At 44.9% G+C, this 21,146-nt stretch overlaps 1 protein-coding gene and 1 long non-coding RNA gene across 11 annotated transcripts in view; one reads left to right on the top strand and one right to left on the bottom strand.

Annotated features, from left to right (window-relative positions):
* The window catches only part of NRXN3 (neurexin 3), a 1,622,069-nt gene that overhangs the window by 1,436,211 nt on the left and 164,712 nt on the right, over positions 1-21,146 (bottom strand). The gene's annotated exons all lie outside the window — the stretch shown is intronic.
* Positions 669-4,759, top strand: LOC140697156 (uncharacterized). The gene is made up of 3 exons (XR_012073995.1): positions 669-899; positions 3,564-3,941; positions 4,472-4,759. It is a non-coding gene; the product is annotated as an uncharacterized lncRNA (long non-coding RNA).

Raw genomic sequence — 21,146 nt, 5'->3', positions numbered from 1 at the left:
GGCTCTGCCTGGTGCGGGCTCAGTATGGCAGAGCTCAGTCTCCAAGGTCCAAACAGAATCCAGGTGTTAGAGTAAGGGCCCCTTTCACAGACGTTAAAGTCAAGGGCTCTGGAGTCAGGTCTCCTGGGCTCAAATCCCAGATGTCTCACTTGCTCTCTGTGTGACCTTACCCTCTCTGTGCCTCAGTTGCCTCATCTGTAAAATGGAGTTAATAGTGAGTTACTACGGCAGAGCACTGAAGAAGGGTAAAGCCCTTAGAGCAGTGCTGAGCACAAGTAAGTAGCAAGTAAACGTCGGCCACCACTGCCACTGCTGTGGTCACTGCTGTCCTTGAGGTTTGTGTTTCCCCCTGGCAGCATGGCTGGTGTTGGTGTCTCACCTAGCCTGCTCAGGGAGAGGAAGCTGGACAGATGGGCATCTTTTAAACTTCACCCCAGTGACACAGGCAATGTTAAGAGTCACCCTTGAGTCTCTTTATATGAGAAAACTTTGGAGGGACCAGGGTGTTTGGACTTACGGAGGCAACTCAACAATAGCAAGAGGAGTATCTTCAGGGATCTGAGGCATTCTTACATCAGAAGGGAGACCCCACAGGTTCTCTGCTGCCCTCAAGGACAGAATTCCATCCAGTGAGAAGTTCTAGAAAGAATATTTGTGTCCCTCTTACACACAGGCCACCTCCAGATGAAGTGGGCCACCCCGTCCCTGGAGATATCTCAGAAGAGGCTGACTACCCTTTGGAGTTGCATGTCCAGTACTGAATAGGTCTGTACGTGAAGTACAATAAAGTCCAGACGAGCAAGAGATGACTCTGGCCTAGTGTAGTCAGGGAAAATTTCTCGAAGGAGGAGGGAAACTTACACAGAAACTTGAAAGACACACGGCATAGGAAACTGAAGGTAAGTCTGCTATGGGGGAAAGATCATTGGATCAGGAGTCAGAGCCAGGTTCTGTCTTTCCACAAACTATCGATCAAGTGATCTTTTGGGAAATTCTATGATCTATCCAATTTTTATTTATTTCTTCCCTTGTAAATTGGGGAGAACAATGAATACACCTTCCAGAATGCTGTGAACAGCCAAGGAGGTAAAGGACTACACAATGTAAAGTAATAATCATATCTTCTTACCATGCCTTGACAACCTTCTAAGGTTCACACCAAAAGCAACTCATGGCATTAGTCTCTTCCCCACCTACCACTTTTACTCCAACCTCAGTGGAGCCCTGAGTTGTCTAGTGGGCAAAACCCAACCACAACTAACTCTTCCCCGCAGACCACAGGCCTTGCAAGGTGCTGACATGTTCCCCAGCATCCCAGGTGCAGCCAGAAACCCAAGAAGCTGTGGTTGTTCCCCTTTCAGCCTCCTCCCTTCCCCGTCCCCTCCTTTCCCAGCCAGTGGGCCTCCCAGCCTGAAGTTCCAAGCCATGGGTTGGGAAGCCATCTGGCTGCTGGGAGAGTTAATAATTTATAATGAAGATAATCACCCTTCAAGATCCTCGCCTCTTGGGACCATTAAAAAAGGATTCAATTGAGAGCCAGTGAGGTCTTTACATGAAGGGACAGGGAGAAGGCGAGAGGGGAGGGCTGGCTAGGGGGGAGGAAACGAAGAAGCAAAAGGGAGGAGAAAATCAACTAGGTGCTCAGCTGATCTTCCCCTTACAGAGGCAGGGGGAGAGGGAAATTATTCAGTCCAAGAAGACAATCTTATCCAGCTTTCGCAGCACCAGCCCAGCAAGAGTGCAATTTACGGGTCTTTTCTCCTAGCCAACTCTCTCTACACAAAGAGAAAAAAATCAAACACACGCAAGAGATGAGGAGAGAGATGCAGACAAGAGAAAATAAGCCTGTCCAGCAATCATGTCGGGGCCGCTGGGATGGCTCTCTCTGTTCTCTTTCCAGGGCACAGTAAGGCCCCCACTGTGCCAATCATTCCCATTACTTGACAAATTCTCCATTAACAAAGCAAGTGGTGCCAAAGCTGGCAGGGGTAAAGCAGAAAGGACTCAGAGGCTCTGGACAGACTTGAGACGTGCAGACCCAGACCAGAGAGGCCCTAGCTCTATCTTCAGGCAAATGCAGGGCCTGGCACAGCCCATCTGGGGGGTGCACCTTGGAGGTCTGAGGTGCCGACCACACTTCCTGCACTGTGATGCCATGGCTGACGGTGAGGCAAGCGAGGGCAGGGACAGGGAATGCCATCTCTAGGAAGGATTACAAAGGTGTGAGGGCTGAGCCTGGGGTCTGGGGCCAGCTGAGGACAGCCTCTAAGGAGGCAGTGCTGATCAGTGTGTTTAGGACCAGGGCCAAAGGCAATTTGGTCCTCCCGTGATTTTAGAAAGCCACCGGAAAGGCTGGTGCACAGTTCTTTCAGCACACACATCTTATAGCAATAGCAGCAGCACCCACAGCAAGCACATCCCACACACGTACTCCGTGCAAGGCTCCACTCCAAGTATGTTACACTTGGAGTCATTTAACCATTACAAAAAATCTAAGAAGTAGTAACTCTTATTACACCTATTTTATAGATGAGTAAACTGAGACCTCTAATAGATGAAATAATTTCCCCAAAGTCATGCAGTTTTAATAAGGGGGGGAACCAGAGTCCACGCCACGGCCCCATTCAATCTGCCATCTCTTCTTCTCCACCCTCAGGCTGCAGAGGGTTCCCTGACTCTGTGTCAGAACAGTCCAGGCTTGGTCCAGTGACCAAGGATCTCAAAGGAAAGAGCTTTGGCTACACTCTGATCAATTTATACCAATGCTTCCCTCTCCTCAGAATATGTACCAGCCTCCTAACAGGTCTCTGCTTCCATCCCTGCCCCTTATGGGATGTTTTCTATACAGTGGTCAGAGTGACCTTTTAAAATGAAAGTCATTATTCCCTTATTCAAAATCCTCCAATAATTTCTCTACCTACTCAGAATGAAATCTAACGTCCTCCCTGCGGTCTACAGGACCCTCCAAGGTCTGGCCACCCAGCCAACTCTCCAGTCTCATCTACTAGTTCTCATCTCCTTGCTCACAGAGCCTCAGACATGCTGCCTCCTTGGAGTTTTCAGAACTCACTAAGAACAACAATTCAGTCTCAGAGCCTTCGCATTTGCTGGAACATTCTCATGTTCTACTCCCCATCCTCCAATCTCCACTCCAGTGTCTCCTCTCTCTAAAATAGCTTTGGGGTACCAGTTAACACTGTCCAGTCTTCTCTCCTTCCATACTTTGTTGGAGAACTGTATGTCTCCATACCTTCCCATCCTTTCTATTGCCTGGGAATTGAAGAGGAGATGTAGGTACTGCTACAAAACTAGACCTTAGCTCTAACCTTTGCTCAAGAAGTCATTGCCTCAGAGAAGGAAGTGGCCAGAGGAAAGGGATATAAATCAAAAAAGTGCTTTTGTCAGATAAGTACCCCTGCAGGTGGCTGAGGAGGGCTGGGCAGGGCACACTGACACAATGACCACATTTGTTGCAACACACCCAGATCCCCACTGACCACTGCCCCCACTGCCAACTCCTACAGAGTATAAATTGCTAACAACCCTCATACTCTGTCCTGCAGAGAGGCATAAACACATGAAGGAGAAAGAGAAGAAAGGAAGACAATGGCAAGGAAAGGACAAAGCTCTGGGGTGCTCTTGTGGCTGTCCCAGATAAGGGCAAGTTATTAGCAGCTTACAAGCTTTGAGGGAAGGTGGGTGTGGTGCCTGGCACAGAGTCAGTCATAGATAAATGTTTGCTGATTGGACGAACGTGAGGAAGCAGATGGACGTTAGAAGAATTCTTCAAGGGAGAGACTTCTGGGTCAGACCATCGGCAGACCAGCTGCGGAATTTCATTACTGACAATATAACAGGCCCAGCTGCACCCTGAAGAGGAAAAAATATCAGAGCTGGAGAAGACAGTGAAGATCACCTGATCCAAACACCTCATTCTTTAGGTGAGGGAGGAAGGAAGGACCCTGGGGATGGTCAAGCTAGTACGCAAGATCTCACAATTGGGCAGTGCAGAAGTGGCATTAGACCCAGGTATCTGGACCCTTTGACCAGGGATCTTTCTGTGGGAACAGTGGCTTTCCTTTCTTAGGTCATTGAGATCCTTATTTCTTAAAAAAAAAAAAAAAAGAAACCAAGAAAGCAAAGCAAAGCAAAGCATCAAAACCCCAAATATGACAGTTAAAAGCAGAGCTTCTCTGTAGAAGTGGGAGGTGGAATTTCACTTGCCTCCACCTTGACTTCCACAATGGTCCTCAAGATTTTATCATCAAAACCTGTTGAGCCTCAAAGAACAGTCTCAAAACCACTGTACCATACCAGCTTCAGCATATAAGAGGCTATCCCTAAGATCTACTACTTTCCTCTCAAAAAGCCACAGAGAAACTGTCATTTATACAAACGTTTCTTTAACAGACTTGCCTTTTCATTCATGCTAGCTTGAGACTGAGTCTTATAACCTTTGCATCCCTCACAGGTCCCAGCAGCAGTAACTAAACATGAGAGGAACACATTCGTTGAGTTTACCACTCTCTGCATGAAGTAGGGCTGCCTATTATTTGTCCTGAGCGTCCCTCCAGTAAGTCTGAAGTGGTGTCCCTGGTATTCTCGGATTTGGTTAAGAGCTAGACTCTGGAGTCAGACAGGACCAGATTCTCATCCCAGCTCATGACTAAGGAGCTATGGAAACTTTGGCAATTACTTAATCCCTTTGAACATCAGTGTTCTCATTTGTAAAGTAGGAGAGGTAATACTAGTACCTGTAGTAAAGGCTTTCTGCGAGGATTCAATGTGGGGGGGGCGGGGGGGCGGGGAGCACGTAAAGCTCCTAGCAGAGGCTGCCCACAATAAGCATTCAATAACTGTCAGCCACTATCACCACCATCATTGTTATTTCTCTGTTCGCGTGTTTCTAGTATTAATGGCTCAAGTTCTTCACCTCTCCCTATCTCCAGACCCCTTACCATCTGACATTGCTACAGCCAGCTCTTAACACCAAGCTCAGACATGTGACTTGCTTTGGCTGAACTGGATGTTAGCAAAAACGACAGGAACAGAGGCTTGGAAAGTACTTTCATATTTTCTTCTTGCTCACACTCACTCCTCTGCTGCAAAAACATGCCCTGTGAACTCCTCTCCTAGATGGTAAGATGTGTAGGACAGATGTGTGAGTCATCTCAGTGATCCTGGCTCTGTGAGGTTGGAAAGCCCCAGTGCTGAGGGAGCCAAGGAAAGAAAGTATGAGTTCTTAGCTCCCAGGTTACTGTGCACAAGTAACGTGGAACCTCCAAGCCTGTGAACCCCATGCTGTGGTCCAACCTCATCAGCTTCGGTGTCACTGCCTTTTCTGAAGGACATCACCACGGAGAAGCAAAAAGGTAAGGAGACTGGTGGTGGCCAAGTCAGTGGCTCAGCACAGCATCCGTGCACTGGGAGCTGAGAACGTAAGATGGGCAATATACATGGAAGCCATTATACATAACGTGCATGGAGCAAACAAACAGGTACTAAGTCCCCACAGCGATGATCTCACAAGCCTCATTAAAAACAGTAGGCACCAATGTATGTAGAGTACCTCAGAGTTTACAAAACACTCTCATCTAACCTTCATAGCGACAAGAAAGGTGTCAATTTTTTCAACTCGCTTTTACATATAAAGAAACTGAAGCTCAGAGAGACGGTGTGTGGTTTGTTCAGGGTTACAGAACCAATAAGTGATGTAACTGAATCTATCCTTATGTCACACTGATTAGCATTAAGTCACTGTTTCTGGGATCTGTTAGATAAGGAAGGTAAGTACATGAATCCTCCCTTCGCATGTCCACTGAGTTCTTTGCTAATCAATCATAGACCCTTTCTACTGAGCCTCAAAATCCTTCTCAACCCAAGTAACCTAAGCATCGATTACTCATACATCAATTACAACAGACACACGAGGTGAAACCTATGGGCCCATCCTGCAGTAATTAAACACATTGGGTGGCACACAACGGACTCACCTATGCCGCACTTTGTCCTGCAACAGTGAGCTATTATTTAATGACAGACCTTTTCATCTGGTTGCTAATCCAGAATTTGCAAGCACTCAAATGCAGTTTCCATTACCCTCAAAAGGTAGAAAGTTCCAATGGCATCTTTCTCTAAAAGTTCTAGGTTTAACTTAAGAGTAAAAATATTTGGAAGTTTTTAAAATAAAAAATCAGTACCACTTTCAAACTCAGGGCTCAAAAAATTAACCATTCTGTCAACACGGCTTCAACTTCAGGAATCAGTGAGTAATTCTGTAATATTTATGGACTTTTGTTTATGATACATTATTATACAATCAGAACTAATACAACCTGTAATTTTGCATTAATTTTCTCACTTTACTTATTAGTACTTATTTATATCTTAGCTTTGAAAAATGTGCTATGTTTGAAAGGTAATGAAACTACATCTCTTTTTTAAAAAACCCTGTAACTCCATCTCTCTAACCTAGACTGGGCTTTTGTTATTCTAAACTAAGGACTTTTAAAATTTCTATTTATTTTTTTTTTAAATTTGGGGGGGGTAAATGTATTTATTTATCTATCTATTTATTTATTTTAATGGAGGCACTGGGGATTGAACCCAGGAGCTTATGCATGCTAAGCATGCACTCTACCAGTGAGCTATACCCTCCCCCTAAACTAAGGAAGCCTTTTTAAATACAGAAAGATGAATACCTAAGAGAGAGTGACCAGAGGGAGCTAAGGGGCCATAATCTCCATTTTGTTCAACACAACTCACACTTACTCATTCGTTCAACATACCTCCAGTAAATAACTGCCACTTACTGGCACCATGTAAGTCCCTGAAGTCCAAAGATCCCAGCCAGAGCTTAGGGAGTGAGGGGAGACAGACATGTGAGCAACAATCATAATGGGAGGTGATGGTACTTTTATAAAAACGTACAACTGTTATGTGAGCACAAAAGGTGGAGCAAATGACTGGCCAAGAGGCTAGAGAAGGCTTTTGAGCTGCACTTCATAAGAATGAAGGGTTTTGCTAGACCAAGACACAGGGGAGGTATGCCAGCAGAGGAAAAGGCATGAATGAGGCAGGGAGAGGTGAAAGATCATGGGATATTCAGGAAGCAATGAGAAGTTCTATATGACTGGAATGCAGGGTGGGTGGGAGGAAGAGAAGGGAAAAATATAAAGCACAAAAGTCATGTTGAGGGCAGAGCTTCAAAGGTCTTGGGTGCCAAGCTAAAGAGGTCACAGGGAGACACCGAAAGATTTTAAACAGAGGGAGTGATTAAGTGAAGTCTGCATTTTAGATGGTGCGGGAACTGGTTTTAAAAGGAAAACATTAGGACACAGAAAGACCAATTAAGAAGTCATTGCTCTTATCCAAAGGAGATATGGGAGGAGCCTGAACTTTATCCCTATACCTAATTCTTAACCGTCCATGGCCATTCCCCATATACCTAATAGCCAGGTTGATCCAATACTTGAGACCACATCCTATCCATGAAGATAATCCAAAAGAGGGAGAAAGCAGCTAATAGCCCCTGTCCTAGATTCCATGCTTTACCTTGGAACTACCTGATTTTCAGAATTCCTGATTCTGTCCTAGGTTGACATGTCCGGATCTCTCAGCCTCTGGCCACATCCCTGCACAACCCTATCTAGTCTCTTTATCCCCAAACCTCCAGAGACAGTTATCCTGGATGCCTCCAATCCTCCCTGGGGTGCAGAGTGCTCAGGGGTGAATAGTGGCTGCTCTAGGAACAGTGGACCAAAATAGAAACTTAGCAGGTAAGACCCAATTCTGAAACCTGAATATCCATCCCCAACATCATCAGGACAAAGGATAACCAGGATAACCACATGTCGGAACCACTGGGTGCTTTAAAAGGCAGCCAACCTCATCCTGAGCTCAGAAAAAAAAAAAAAAACACCATTAAGTTTGGTGCAAGTATGCCTATAAATGTGGGATGGGATGACCTTCAGAAGAAATTCTACAAGGATTAGTCTACCAGAATTAGCCTAAACCCACATTTCCTAAAGTGTGCTCCTTAGAAAACCAGTCCCATGAGATGCTCTAAAAAGAAAAAGAAGGAAAAGTCTTCATGGCCAAATACATTACAGAAATATTGCTATTGACAGAATGTGCGTCAGTTTTCATTGACAAGTGTTCGTATGTTGAACCCTGATCCCCACTGTGATGGTATTTGGAGATGGGAGTTTTGGGAGGTGACTAGACACGAAGGTGGAGCCCCTCATGGATGGAATTAGGGCCCTTATAAGGCAAGACACGAGAGAGCTTGCTTCCCCCTCTCTCTGCTCTCTGTCATGTGAGGACACAAGAAGACAGCCATCTGCAAACCAGGAAATGGTTCTTCCCCAGACGCCAGATCTGCCTGTACCTTGATCAGAGACTTCCCAGTCTTCAGAACTGTGAGAAATAAATGTTTGCTGTTTAAGCCACCCACTCCATGGTATATTTGTTATAGCAGCCTGAGCTGACTTAGACAGATGTCAAATTGTTTTTCCTGTTGTAGAGATTTGCAATGAACAAGAGAATATCAAATGCTCTGAGGAGCTTCGTAGGAAAGAAATGTGAATGAGTCTGGTTGAGCCTCCTCCTTTCGAAGATGGGCAAACTGAGGCTTGAAACATTACTGTGTAGCTCTGCACTGTTAGTTACTGCTCCCTAAGCTGCAAGTGAAGATAAGCGACCATCTAGCAAGGACTATGTCTTACTCTATGAATGCTCAGAGCTTGGCCTCCTGCTCGATAGTCAAGAGGTCTCTAAATATGTGTTAACTGATGTGGGCAAAAGAAAGTTTGGAGTTCTTTTAAGTGGAGATGGATATGCAAGCTTTAAATATTTTAACATGCATTCATTTCTTCATCCACTCAAAAATATTTGTTGAGCACCTATTATGTTCTGTGTGTGCTGCTAGCACTAGGGAAAGAGCTATGAATAATACAGGCCCAGCCTTCACCCTCAATGAGCTTACAGCCTCGTCAGGGAGAGAACATCAAGAACACGTGAAAGGTAGTGAGAGGTTCCGCAAAAAGATAAAGTACAGGGTTGAGGTGCTCCTCCCCTCTCCATCTTTCTCCTAGAGTCTCTCTTTCCAAGGATAGATGTTATTTCTATTACTGTGTCTCCATTAAAATAGTTTCCTTCCCACACTCACCCTCTTACTTCCTTATTTGTAGAGAAGAAGAAAAAGAAAAAAAAAAAAGAAAATTTCCCAACACCCTGTCAGAGTAAAAGCAATTGTGAAATCCCAAGTATAGTATGGAGCTGTGACTGCCTCTCCATGGAAACATCTCCCCAGGAAGCATCTGCCCTTCTCAGTTAGTCAGAAAGAGCCAGCACACAGAGCCCCATTCAAGGCAACGTGGGGGCTGGTCTTTACAACACCTTCCCAAAATAATAAGGCTCCCAGAGAGTTTACCGTGGGTCGGCCCAGGCTATTCTAGCAGCCTTGTGTGTGTGTGTGTTCTGCCAATTTTATTCCTGAGGCCAGAACTTCTGCACTCGGGAAGTTGCTCTCTGACTTGTGTAGCCAGCTGCCTCTCAATTCCTCTTTTGAACTCATCCCTTTGTGGCCTCTGGAATTCCTGCTGTTCATATTTGACTTCTCACAATACAAAAACCCTGTACATTCTCTAATCAGATGATTTCTTTGCCAAACATTTCGTTGGGGCCACTTGTGTCTCAGGATAGGAACTGAGTAGATAGCATCCTCTCTTCCCACCTTTGTTCTTCTGTTGTCATTCAAGGGTCCTGTGTTATCTGCAACCCCATCCTCTCTTCACCCTCGTAGCACTTATCTACCACCTGTGGTCAACTAAGTTATTGCTCAAAAATATTTGCTTACCACCCCCAACCACCTCCATGGGTAGAGTGTACTTCCCCATGCCTTGACTTTGGCCAAAGAAATGCTAGCAGGCAAGACATGAAGATAGATTTGAAAATTGCTTGCTCTTTTGCACTTATGACATGATGATGAGAAAATCAGCCTGGGCTAGCCTGCCAGTCCCAAGAGGTAAATGACCAGAGCCATTCCAGCCAGCCCCACAACCACAACCAACCCAGATCAATCAGATCCCACCTAACCTGCACATGCAAGATCCGCAGAATTACCCAGATAAGTCTGGCCCAAATCAACTACAGACAGATGTGGAAACTAAATTAATGCTTACTGTTATATGCCACCATGATTTTTGTGGTTATTTGTTATGCAGTAGAAACTGACTGATACATCATCCCAAGATTCCTCTGCCACATTCACTGAGACATCTAACTGGACAACAGCTCCCCCCTTCACCTTGACTTCTACCACTGTGTGCAATGCCCATGTGCACCGTGCCCTAGTTTCACAGCCCTTGTTCTCTTTTGCTCCATAACCTCCACATGCATCCTCACTCCCTTCATACCCACCTGGACTTTGACTTCACCCAGCACTACTTCTCCATGAAACATCTCTGAAAAATCTTATTTCTATCTCTCACCTCTTCTTAATTCTTTTCTTTAAATTTATAGAGCCATAGCACCCCAATCTCTTCACTCATGCAGTGTATCACCCCTTCTTCCATGGCCTTCTCTTAACTTCTTACCTAGACAGAGCTTCCTGGCCAATCATTCCCTTAGCCTCTGGACTCCCAACACAACCACCCTGACAGTCCTCCACCTTGGAGGAAATCTAAGCTCACACTTCCCTTGCCCCTGAGCAACTGATCCAGACCAGAAACCAACAGCCCGTCTGTGCCACTGAGCACAATCATAACTCTGTCCCCCTCAGCCTCCGTGACTCAGCAAGCCTTAAACTTTTCCCCAGTCTGCTCTCTTCTTCAGCTCTTCTGAACTCTCTTCACATTCTTGACACAGCAGATGCTACAGGGGCCTCTATGTTACTGAGAAAATTGAGGTCTTTAGTCATGAAGGCCTGTACTTTCCTCATCTTCAGCTACTCACTCTCTTTCTACCCACTTTCCTCCTTCCCTTCTTGATTAAAACTAGTCCTGTCAAGACCGACTCTTTCCCAGTGCTCCCTCCAAGCCATCCCACCTCCCAGGACCCTGTTCTATCAATACTTCCCTCTCTCCCATATCCTCCCCAACTTCTTTCCCACCCACCCACTGCTCAACAGCATGCTAGTAACCTTAAAATGAAACAGAAATCTTCCCTCTTCCCCCACCTTTGAGATCGGCTCTGTCTTTCTTTTCTCCATCAAAACTCATACTCTCCATTCCTCCCTTTCTATCCTCATCCTCTGCATTGTGGCTCCTGTCCCCAACATGTCCCCAACTCACAAAGCTCTCCCCAAGTTTACCAGTGGCCTTGAAAATACCCAAACCAGAGCCTCTTCTCGGCTCCCACCTTCCAAGAAGTTCCTGCTGCTTTTGGCCCCATTGAACCCCCTTTTATGAATCTCCTGCCTCTTTCCTCTGCCTCTTTCTTTGAAAATCACTCCTTCACAGTTGCTCTGCCTTTGAAAGTCATTCTCAGTACAGTTGCTGCTCCTTTCCTCCCCACCCCCTCATCCTTTGGATGTCAGTGCCCCCTGGAGCTCCGTCCCCGGTCTCTTCACAAACTACCCCCTTTTGGTCCTGGATGTTCCCCAGACAACTGAGACATGCATTGACTAAAGCCAAATTCATTACTTCTCTCCTTCACACCCTCCCTTGACAGTTCCTACTGATTTGTTAACTTTCTTAATATCCTCATCCATTCACTAGACCCAGCTAGCAACCTGGGCACCATCCCATTGGCCTCGTCTCCCTCTTACAACTCCACATCCCATCAATCTTCATATGTCCTGACGCCATCCCTCAGATACCCCTCACTTCCTCCTCTTTCTATATCCCTCTCCCCTCCTTCCCTTCCACCCACCCACCCTGCTCACTCAGTTCAGGCACGTCTCTCTCATTTAGATTATTTCAAAAGCCTAATAACTGATGGTTGTATTGCCAGCTTCTTCCTACTCCCAGCTCTCCTTATACATTGCTTCCAAGCCATAATTAACTTTCTGAAACTCACATTTAAACATAACACTCCCATGCTTCTAAAGAAATTCCAAAGGCTCTCTTGTTGCCAAAAGGAAAGAGTCCAATCTCCTTAGATTCAGACTCCAGGATCAACTAACATTTTTGAAAACTTAACAGATACCAAGCACTGTTCTCATTTTATTCCTGTAGAAATCCACTGATGTATTATTGCCTCCATTTTAGGGAGAGGAAAAACTGAGATTTCAAGGCTAAGTAACTTGTTCAAGGTTACACAACTAAGAAGTAGCTAAAGACAAACACAAGCCTTCTATCTCTGATGTGGGACTTCCCACTGAGTCCTTTAGTGATTTTCTTCCTGGATACTTGCAAGCGTGTTGGTTAGCCTTTGAGATTAAAAACTTGGACTCTGGCTATATGGCAGTGCCTCGAAAGTGGCTTCCTGCTTCCAAATTTGTCACCCTGTTCAATTTCTTCTGGAAATCAAAATCTGAGTGGACCTGACTTTAATTCTGAGTTTTCTGGTTCTACCAACTTTAAATTGGAGCTGTGACACAATTCCATTCTTTCCATCAGCTGGTCAAGGACTCCTGAGGCCTCTGTTATTGTTATAGTCTAGGAAGATTCATCTTGGAGAGAATTAACATCCCAGATAATGCACCTGCTTTCCAACCAGGACTGGGGCATCTAGTCTTGGGTTTCCAGACTTACAGATGTCATAGAGGAATAAAACCTGACTCCTCCCACCCCCCAAAAAAGAGTAAGCCTAACATGGGATATAGGGTTATGAATACTTTTTTTCATCAAGACACTTTTTTAAAACAGCAAATTATAAATCAGTTTAAAAATTATACATATATATACATATATATGCATATTATATATGTATTTATAATAATGTGGCTAGATCTAAAAATGTTGAAGGGAAAAACAAAGCAAGATGCAGAATATGTTATGATACTATTTATATTAGAAGAATACGTAATGCAGAACAACATATATTGTTTATTCAGGCTTGTAAATGTATGTAAAAGTATGAAAAACATTTCTAGAAGGTATACATCAATATCATGGTAGTTAGTACTTCTCTCTAAAACAGAGCTTCTCAATTCCATGACTATTAACATCTGAGACCTGATAATCCTTTGTTACGTGTTGAGGTTGAGGGGTAGGTGGGGAACTGTCCTATACACTGTGAGATGTTTAGTAATATCCCTGGCCACTACTGACTAGGTTACAGCACCTCCAGAATTGTCCTGGTTGAGAACCACTTCTCTAAGAGAAAAGGGAGGAAAATGTTACTAAGGTGAAGATGGTTAACAATAATTTTTAAATCTATATTTGTAATATTTTCATTCTTAAAAAAGTATTTGAATCAAATACATGTCACTTGTTCATTTAAGTGATAAGAATATGAGGGGCTGACTTTTCTAAATCTTTTAAATTTTACAAAATAAAAAGCTACCATCTATGATAAAACCATAATTTCATAAAAAGAATGACATTTTAAAAATTAAACAAGCAGGAAGGGTACACTAAAATATGGGGTTGTGGGTTAAATCATGTCCCTCAAAAAGAGAGGCTGAAGTCCTAACCCCTGGTACATCTGAATGTGTGATCTTGTTTGGAAATGGGGTTTTGCTGATGTCATCAAGGCAAAATGAGGTCATACTGGGGTTGAATGGGCCCTGAATCCAATGACTGTTGTCCTGAGAGGGAGGGAGAGATTTGGACACTGAGATATACAGGGAAGACTGCCATGGGATGATGGAGGCAGAGGCTGGAGTGAGGCAGCGCCAAGCCAGGGAACACCAAGAACCGCCAGCAGCCACTAGTAGCTAAGAAGAGGCAAGGAAGGATTCTTCCCTAGATGCTGCAGAGGGAGCATGGTGCCACCAACGCCTTGATGTTGGACTTCTAGCCTCAAGAACTATGAGAGAATAAATTTCTCTTGTCTTACCCCACCCAGTGAGTTAGAGCAGCCCTAGGAAACTGACCCATTAAGGAAGGCTGGTCACCTTTTCAAACTCCCTACATTCCAGGAAGGTCTTCATTCTCCAATCAACCAGAGGAAACTCTGTCTCCAGCGAGTTCACCTTCATCACCCACCGAGAAGATCACAGGGTCTGGTCAGCTAGAGTTCAAGGGCCCTCTGGCTCTGCCACCTCTAGTCAGGGCTTTGGGAGGTGGTGGGACAAGGTGGGAATGCAGCCAGGCTGACACCAGAGCTGCTGCTGGCTCCGGGAACTTTGCCAAGCCGGGAAACAGCAACAAAGACAACTACCAGGTACGGAGGTGCCAGGAGGACACAAGAAGATCATGTGTAAGAAAACTAGTTACAAATTCAAACTGTTATTAGCCCAAGCCTCCATTTCACACCTGGACTGAAAAAAAAATACAATTATCCCCAGAAAAGACAATTAACTTCATACCTGTAGGAAAAAAAAATCTCTCTTTGACTATAATTACTTTTATACTTGCTTGGGAAATCTCTATCCAGTCTCAGGAGGGCTAAAAATGAGGAAGGGAGACAGATATATGCCAAAAACGGTATCAGAAATAAAACCCATTAAAGTTTTTACTTCATGCTCCCTAAAAATTTTTAATCAAACTTGCTCCTCTGTATTCTCTTTAGTTGGCCATCTTGGCAGAAAAGTCCTCACATTATCCTTAAACCCAGAGTGGTCACCCATCACTGTGCTGAGCTTTTATGACCTGGAGTGTCTGCTGACATCAGCACCATTTCCAGGAAGACTGTACCCGAAGAGAAGGAAGCGGTAAACAGAGAGGACTGGCCAGAAGTTCAGAACACAGGGCGATGGTGGGAGGCCCCAGAGAGCTTTCACCCAGGTACCTAAGCCCCGGAGCAGAAACATGGCAGCAGCAGGACAGAGGTGCATGACAGGGAAGAATGAGTGGAAAGGGCATCTCGATCCTGCAACTCGCAGCATCTTATGCAGCGTCAGTTTATCTGCAGATAAACTTGAACCGCCTCCCAGTCTATTTTCCCAGTTCCAACAGGACTACAATTGGGTTTTTCTTTTCTTTGCAAAGGCCTCCAGAAAGAAATTCCTGTTAACTTTTGTTGCTTTCTCCATTTCCAGCGTTTAAGTACACTCAATGGAAGAAAGTTCTTTCTGGGACCTACTGAATCTCTCAAGCTAGAGGCCATGCCAGTCCACTCTTGCTTTGTGCCTGGCATTTGGGAGTCTGTCCAGCAATAGCCTCCTCTTTCCCTTTGAGTCCTTCCCATCCAAGAGGGTTTATGGGGCTTCCTATTGAAAGGAGCCTTTAGATATCAGTTAACACAGCCCCTCCGGTCACCGATGAAGGGACCCCAGCCCAGGTAGGCTTAGCAACTGACCCAAACCATCCCTTACTTTCCCTTTCCTTTATAAAGATGATTTTTTTTAAATTAGCTTTTTCAGCTGCCTTGAAGAAATACATAAAATTACCTTCTCTGTAGAAGAGGGGGCTGAGTACACTCAGGTGACAAGGCCTGGAAGGTCTCCTCACTCACCCCCATCACCAGTGACTTAAGGCCTCTTTTACTGAACAGGAGTAAAACATGACACAGAAATAGCACTTGTAAAACACTTTAGAATTTATACATGTTATCTCATTTAATCTTCAAAGTTTCCTCTTAAAATACACATGATCATTCCCAGTTTGCAGATAAGGAAATAGAGCCAAACAGGTTGACAGACTCAAGGTCAGAACAACAGTGAGGATAGACACAGCCTACATGGAAGCCAGGCATCGCCTTCAAGTCGTATGCTATGTGACCACACATGGGCTCCCTTAGCAAAGGGAGCACAGGACTCGAGCGGAGGGACGAAGGTGTGAGTGCCTGTCCTTGCGCCCACTAGCCCTGACACAGACACAGAGGTGGAGCAAACGAAAGTCACTCCCAGCTCTGGAGGAGTTTGCCTCACCTGCCTTCTATTCTGTTTCTGTGCATATTTTATTTTTACTTATTGGACATCCAAGTATTTTTTCCTCCTTTGTGAGTTATTCCCTAGAACAAAACATTTGATTGAGAGTCGCCAGTGTGCCAGGCACAGAAGTACAATGATCAGCAAAGACAGAGGCAGCCCTCCCTTTGTGGAGCTTCTACTCTAGTGGGAGAGCCAGGGGTTGAATAAACAATCAGCCAGAAAAAATGTAAAACTGTGCCTGGAACAAATGCCACCAAGAGAAGAAACGTGGTACTGTGAGAGCCACTATGAGGGGACGAGCCCTCCCTGAGGAACTGAGCTGTTAGTCAAGGTAGGAAGGAGAGAAAAGAGGCAGGAAAGAGCATCCTGGGCAGAGGAAAACCAGGGACAAATGCTCTGTGATGGAGATGAGCAAGGCAAGGACAAGGGACTGAAAGACCAGTGGGGCTGGAACAAGGAGGGGAGCATGGTGTGCGATAAAGATGGAGGGGTAGGCAGGGCCATGTCCAGGCCAGCAAGACCAGAATCAAGGCAGTGGTCTTTATCCTAAGTGCAGCTGAAAACCACTGGAAGGGTTTAGGAAGCTAGAGTGTCAGGATGATGTGACCAGTCACATCAGAGTATCTTCAGGTAAGGAAGAGGGATCTGTTACTATAGACCTGTTCCCAGCAAGCTCAAATAACACCCTTAAATAAGCTGAGCAGAATCCCACACACGGGGAATAAACAGGCAACAGTTCACTACGGCTTCCCCCCGGTCTGAAAAATACACCCTACTATCCCTCCCCGCCTTGCTTTAGCAAATGCCTCATTGCTCTCTGGGTGGCCTCCCTTACATGGTGACCGTGGACGGGCACCGCTCAGATCTCCTATAAGAAGTCTTGCTGCAGGGAGCAGGGCTGACTGACAGCCCCAGCTGCCACCCCTTTGGATCCATCGCTGCCCTTACACTGAGGCCACACTTCCCCAGAGCTTCTCCCAATCAACGACCAAGCTCATAGGAGCACTGGTGCCGGCTATTCCTGTGCAATGCAGAAGTCCTCTAATAAGCAACTTTGGCTTGGAAGCTTCCCATCAGCCTGGCTGAGATTTTCTCAGAAGTGTGCTGCAATGAGGTTCTTCCTCCCCAGTTCTTCCTTCCTCACTCCTTACACAAGTGTCAGATCTGCATCAAAGTCTGAACACTCTCCCTGCAGACTCCTACTCCCTCCCCCTTTTTCCTTCACAAGTATTTCCCCCAACAAGATTCTTGCATATCTAATCCTGTCTTGACATCTGCCTCTTGGAGGGCCCCAAGTGACATACCTACTATCCTTACCCTGCTTCTGTCTTCTCCCCAACTCAGAAGAGTCCTCCTAAGAGAACTGAGAAGATCCCCACTTGCCTGGACTTGCTTTCCCAGGGGCTCTCTGGGACCTGTCATTTCTTAGAACATCTTGCCCAATACTGAGGCTTCCAGAAATCCTAAAATTTCAAGAACCATTTGTTTCTAGGAGAAACACCAGATGAGCTTTGACAAAGTTATGGTTTCCCAAAGTCAGTCAAACCAAGGGGTTCCTTACAGCAGAACTTTCCAAACCACACTTATGATACTCAGGTACTTACAGATACCCTATGGGGATCCAACAAAGGGGAGGCTTGATTGGCAGCCTTGGAGGAATCTACCCCCATTTTAACCAGAATTGCTCCACTTTCATCTTTTTCGTTTTGTTTAGCCCTGTTTTTGATTTTGAGATCCTATATAAGAATTCGTTTGGAAAGATGAAAAAGTTCTGCTGCCCTAAGTAAAACTGCATGTAATTTAAAAACCACTATTAGGGACTTTCTGGTAATCACAGGCTATTACCATTGAAAACAACTGAAAATCTGGGTAAAACATGCAATACGTCTTTTTTAAATCATCAAAATGCAGATTAGCTAGTAAGGAAATACTAGTTCAACACTGAAGGGAATCAGGAACCCAGAAAGGAAGGACATCGCTTTTGCTCTAAAGGCATTTTGTGAGTCTAGCAAATATGAGCTTTGTTTTGACAGCCCATCAGGGTTAGGGAGACAGAAATCAATGTCCATAACCTACATAAGATAAGGAGATCAGAAACTAACCTTTCTCACAATAAGCTTGGACCCTCAGGGTGAGAATGAACCAGAAACTGACTAGTCCTGAAAAGGATCTATAGGTTAGGTTTGAATTTGCCTGTTATTGAGGGCACCTTAAGCTTTTAATTTGATTTGGGAGGTAGGGGGTTCTAGGTTTGCAGTACCTTCAAATACTTGCCAGAAAAAAATAAAATTCCTCTTTAGAGGAAGGTATCTTTTTCATCTCAGCTCTTTATACTTATAAATGATTTTCATGTACAATGACCAATACACAATCAAAGATATCCAGGCAGATTATAAAATCATGAACCCATAGCACTAATAGATATGGGTGAGCTTCTCTTTCCCTCAACGCTGAGACCCTGCAGGGACTAGAAGTATCTCCACTGGGTCATAGTAACTAGGTTAGTTCTTCTAGAACCACCACCTGGGATCTGACCAGCCCAATCTATAATCTCCCTCCTAACAATGTGGGAGCTTCCATTCTCTAACCAAGAAGTCCAGCTCCCATACTCCCTAAAGGAGTATACTCCCATATGCAAAATCTAAGCATATGATCCCAGAATCAGCCTTGTGCTTTTAGCACAGGGAAAAAGTTTCACAGGTCCACCCTGTGGGAAGGTAGAACCATTTACACTATAAAGACAACAGTGATTCCCCTTCAGCCCTGACCATCACATCACAGCTCCCCCTCTTTTCACTTTCCTCCTCCTCTCCAATAATCCTGACCCTGCCCGCCATCCCTCTTGATCAAGACTGCTTTCCTAATTAAAATAAACAAATGTCAGGAAGCAATTAGTGCAGAGAAGGAGGCAGATGGTAGAATAGTGGCACTCTGGTATTGCATTACGCAGTAACTTGCTATCTCTTCAAAGTTTCTGCACTTTAATTAAGCATCGTTATAGACAGGTTCAATGAGCTTTGGAGTGGGGTTTATCAAATTAGCTTCTTGCAGGGCTGATGCTGTATGATTGCAAGAGGTGTTCCTGATGCACAGCTCCACTGCCTGAGAGAGCCCAGGAGAGGAGCAAAGGGCAAGAAGGCCCAACCCCACCCCCTCTACAAGGAGAAGGTGAAGGTGAAACTCACCCACAGGGGCAGGGACGGCAAAATAGATGGGGATAGCCTGAGTGAACACTGAGGTAGGGAAGCCAGCTCTTCTCCTTCTTGTGTGTGCACAACACACAGGATTCTGGCTCAAAGAGGAAGAACCAGAGTCTGGGAGGTGACAGAACACAGAGGTTAAATCAGACAGACTTGGGTTCCAATCCTTCCTGCGACCCAAATAACACTGATTTTCTGTGCCTCAGGGTTTTTTCCTTCATTTGCAAAACAGAAGTAATAACAGCCAACAATTACTGAATACTCACTATGTGTCAGGCATCATTCTAACTACTTTATATGTTTGCTTTACCCCATTTAATTCTTCTCCCCAAAATCCTATGAGATTACTACCCCATTTAACAGATGAGAAGCCTGAAGCACAGGAAAGATCAACTTGCCCAAAGCCACACAGCTGGTAAATGGAGGAGCCAGAATTCCAAACAGGCAGCCTGAATCCAGAGCCCCTGCTCACTCACAGTCACAAAAACCACAAAGCAAAATAAGAAACGATTTTCTACCAATCAGCCATAAAATCAAATGAGCCACTGCTACATGTGGTATAGATAAACCTTAAACTATGCTAAGCAAAACAAGACATGAATATGAGTCCATTTATATGAAATTCTAGAAAAAGTAAAGCCAATAAATAATGACAGAAACTACATCAGTGGTTGTCTGGGGCCAGGGATGGACCACAAAGGGGTGCAAGAAAACTTCTTGGGGTGATGGGAATGTTCTATACCTTGACTGTGACATTGGTTACACAGGTGTATCCATCTGTCAATACTCACTGAACTGGACACTTAATATGGGTGCAGTTTATTGTAAAAAAAAATTTTTTAACTTATGTACTAAATGACTGAATACAAAAATACAAATACAGTTATCCTTGTGTGGTGGGATTCATTCATTCAACAAATTTTTATTAAGCACTTGTTAGGTGTCAGGAAATGTTCCAGGTGCTAGTGACTTATCAGTGGAACAGATTAAGAAACGTGTGTTTCTGGATCATAAATTCTATCAGAGAGAGAGAGAGATAATAAGCAAATACATAAAGTAACAAATAGCATACCCTCTGGTGATAAGTACTCTGGAAGAAAATTAAGCATGGAGGGAGGAATTAGGAGTCTGGAAGGAGTGGGATGCAATTTAAGACAAGGGGCTCTGGGAAGGCAGCCCCCTTCTCAGCAAGGCATGTGAGCAGAGATGGGAAAGTGGGTGAGGGAGTCGTGCCTCCCATGAAAGCACGCCCATCTGGTTCTGCATTCTCCCTCAGACCTTCCCCACATCTTCCAGTCCAAAGCTGCCTCTAAGCACACATGCATCCTGGCTGCTACCTCACTTACCTCAGGCTCTCCAGACTTTCTCTGCTTTGTCTGCCTCTTCTTCCCACAATTGGTACAGTCTTGCCCACCAAGGTCTCCAGGCCCCCCTCTCTGCTTATGCCCCCCTCAACACACACATACACACAGCTTCCAGGCAAGCCATCACAATTTCCTTCACACCATCTGCTCCGTTTAGAACATTTTGCCACCTCTCAGGTGCAGACTCACCTCCTTGAGATGGGCTCCATCAAGAAAACAAAACCAACCTCCTGGTGGCCAGGACAGTGACTTCATCCCAAATGAGATGGCCAATGTCTGGGTCCAGGGGTTCAGGTAGCTATCACTATTAACGATCATCTACCAGGGCAGATACTGGGATTATAAAGAAGAGTATACAAGGCCCCAGTCTTCACGGAGACACATAAGTAAACAATAAATTCAACAGCGTAATGCCTATATTAATGGAAATTCATAAACACACTACAGTACTTGATGAGAGCTTACCATGGGCTGAGAGTTGGACCAGGCCTGTAGCATGCATAATGCCATATAATTCTCGCAATAGTCCTAAGATGTAGGTGACTTATAACTCTCATTTTACGGATGAGGCTCAGAGAGGTTAAGTAACTTGCCCAAGGTCAGATAGCTTGTAAGTAGTTGAACAAGAATTGGAATCATGTCTGCCCCACTCCAGAG

This window comes from Vicugna pacos, chromosome 6, assembly GCF_048564905.1.
Source record: "Vicugna pacos chromosome 6, VicPac4, whole genome shotgun sequence".
Classification (NCBI taxonomy): Eukaryota; Metazoa; Chordata; class Mammalia; order Artiodactyla; family Camelidae; genus Vicugna; species Vicugna pacos.
The sequence above is the reverse complement of the archived record's forward strand: the minus strand, read 5'-3'. Positions and strand labels throughout refer to the sequence as shown.